We start from the raw sequence: 3,321 nt of genomic DNA, 5'->3' as shown, positions 1-3,321 counted from the left end.
CCCATCAGGATCTCTGCTCAGCAGGGAGCCTGCTTCCCCCTCTCTCTCTGCCTGCCTCTCTGCCTACTTGTGATCTCTCTCTGTCAAATAAATAAATAAAATCTTTAAAAAATATATTGTTAATTAAATCAATAATAATCAATAATAAATTAAATCAAATATTTAAAGTCTTTTTTTAAAAGAGTTTACTTATTATTTCACAGAGAGACACACAGCAAGAGCAGGAACACAAGCAGGAGGAGTGGGAGAGAGAGAAGCAGGCTTCCACCAAGCAGGAAGCCAGATACAGGGCTAGATCCCAGGACCCTGGGATCATGACCTGAGCCAAAGGCAGATGCTTAATGACTGAATTACCCAGGTGCCCCTATTTAAAGTTTTATATATCAGTAACAGAAAAACAAGGAAATGGACAACATGAATGAATAGGCAATTTATAAAAGAGGAAATCCAAACATCCTACTTAACACATGAAAATATACCTACCCTGATTGATAATCAGGAAAATTAAAAAATTTTAGAAAAGGTTTCAGTTAAAACCTATTACATTGGAAACTTCAAAGTCAATGCTATTAACTTAATGTTTGTACCCCCAAAATTCATAAGTTGAAATTCTAACCCTCCTGTTAGGAGATGGAGCCTTTGAGAGGTGATTAGGTCATAAGGGTGTAGCCCTGTCAATGGGTTCAGTGCCCTTATCAAAAAGACCCCAGAGTTCTCTGCTCTCCACCCTGTGAGGATATAATGAGAAGTCAGTAGTCCACAACCCCAAAGAGGATGTTCACCAGAAACTGACCATGCTTGCACCTTGATCTCAGACTCCAGAACAGTGAGAAATAAATTTGTTGTTTAGGGGCCACCTAATCTATGGTACCTTGCTATGGCAGCCTGAACAGACTAAGAGAGTCTCTCAGCACTAAATGTTGTCAAGGACATGGAGCAAGAAAAGTTCTCAGAACTTGTTGGAGTACACCGACTCCACAGAGAAATTTGGCAACACCTAATAAAGATAAAGAGGTATAGCCAATCCACTTCCAACAGGTACCAGTATTTTCAGTGCAGCAATGTATGTAATTGCAGAAGAACTGGCAACAACCTAAAAGTTCACCAGTAGGAGAATAGATAAACAAATTGCGTTTATTTAACCAGTATTAAAATGAAAGAATTAGCGATACATATGTCAACATGAGTAAATCCCTAGAATCTAACGCTGAGTGAAAAAAGACAATTTGTAAACATATATACGCATACATAGTCACACATATATATACATTTACTGATATTCTTACATAAGTTCTCCATGAAATAAACAAGAGCAAACACACCTGAAACTAATGTAACCTTGCATCAACACAGTGTTTTCAATAGAAAATAATAAAATAAGAGCAAACATTTCTATATAGTGTTGATATTACATAAATATGAAGCAAAAGGACATGAACATTTATTTAAAAAAAAAAAACTTTGAATTTTGACTCAAAGAGAGAAGAGGAAGGAGAGGATTGGGGATAAATACAAAGCAGCCTTGAACTCTATGTATGTTTGTTTTATTTCTTTAAAAACAAATCTGTAACAAATATGTCAAGATGCTAAAATTGGAAAGGGATGGGTAGTAGATACAATCTGGCCAATAAACATTCACACTAGAATGTGCCAGGCAGTGTTGCGAGCTGAAGATACAACAGTGAATAGGATATCCAGTCTCCTCCCACACAATTCTGGTACATTCTACCAGTAGAGAAAGATCATATACAATGTAAAATAAATATTTACATCAGAGAGTAAGTGCTATAAAGAAAATAAAAGCAAAATAAAGAGTTATGGAGGGAGGAGAAGATGACACTTCAAGAGCAAGGTTAAGAAGGCATCTCTAGGGGCGCCTGGGTGGCTCAGTGGGTTAAGCCGCTGCCTTCGGCTCAGGTCATGATCTCAGGGTCCTGGGATCGAGCCCCGCATCGGGCTCTCTGCTCAGCAGGGAGCCTGCTTCCTCCTCTCTCTCTGCCTGCCTCTCTGCCTGCTTGTGATCTCTCTGTCAAATAAATAAATAAATAAATAAATAAATAAATAAATAAATAAATAAAGCAGGCATCTCTAAGGAGTGAGGACTGAGGAGAGATATGAACTGCTAAGGGAGTCAGCAATGTTCAGTGTTTTCTCCCATATAAACAAAACAACACACTTCCTAGGAACATAAAAGAAGACACGAATATCTAGAGAGAAAGCCCATATTCCTGAATGAATACTGTAAAGATATCATTCTGTCTCCAAAATCAATTAGCAAGATAATTTTAGTTCACCCAAAAAATAATTGATATAGAATAACCAGTGAAATATTGAGAAAGAAGAGTACTATAGGGAAATTTGATCTTCTAACTACCAATAAACTTTGTAAATACATAGTAATTAAAAAGAAAACATAAGAAGTCCAGAAATAAACCTACAGGATATGGGTGACATCGCACATCAACGGAGGAAAAAGAAATGGATTAAGTGTTGTCCCAACTGGCCATCTATTTTCTAAAACTTAGATTCTACACTCATTCCTCACACCAAAATTAGATATGGCAGAAACTGCAGAAATGAAAATAAGCATCTCTGAATCTAGGTGTTCAACAAAAAACCTAGACTATCATAAGTTTTCAAAGCGTGTATGGAAAAATGAATGAATGAATGAATGAATGAATAAGAAGACATAGAGCACCTTACAGAAGAAATGAAAGTTCTCTTATATTCTATTATTTGCCTTACTCATTCATCTCTTCATTTCTTTCACATGTGTTGAGCACTTGCCTGGTGCCATCAACTCGTCAGGATATAGGAATGATTGAAGGCTTAACATGAAATGCCAAGTTGATCACATTTTTCCTGTCAAATGGCTCCATCCAGATCCAGTTCAACTAGATTCTTTTTGCCTACAAGATACTCAACGTCCTCTAAGCCTCCGTGTTTGTTTCTCTCATCAGAGGAGCCTAAATGTGGTCTGCTGACTCAGTGCAAATAAAAAAGTAGCTCTATTCTAGCCTTCTTCCCCAGCAGCACCACAATCAGAAACCAGGTTCAGGGGTGCCTGGGTGGCTCAGTAGGTTAAAGCCTCTGCCTTCGGCTCAGGTCATGATCTCAGGGTCCTGGGATCGAGCTCCCTGGGAGGACCCTGGGAGAAACCCCTGCTTCCTCCTCTCTCTCTCTGCCTGCCTCTCTGCCTACTTGTGATCTCTGTCTGTCAAATAAATGAATAAAATCTGAAAGAAAGAAAGAAAGAAAGAAAGAAGGAAGGAAGGAAGGAAGGAAGGAAGGAAGGAAGGAAGGAAGGAAGGAAGGAAGGAA

Source organism: Enhydra lutris, unplaced genomic scaffold (genome assembly GCF_002288905.1).
Source record: "Enhydra lutris kenyoni isolate GAN:26980312 unplaced genomic scaffold, ASM228890v2 scaffoldscaffold14, whole genome shotgun sequence".
NCBI lineage: Eukaryota > Metazoa > Chordata > Mammalia > Carnivora > Mustelidae > Enhydra > Enhydra lutris.
Note: the sequence above shows the minus strand (reverse complement) of the source record.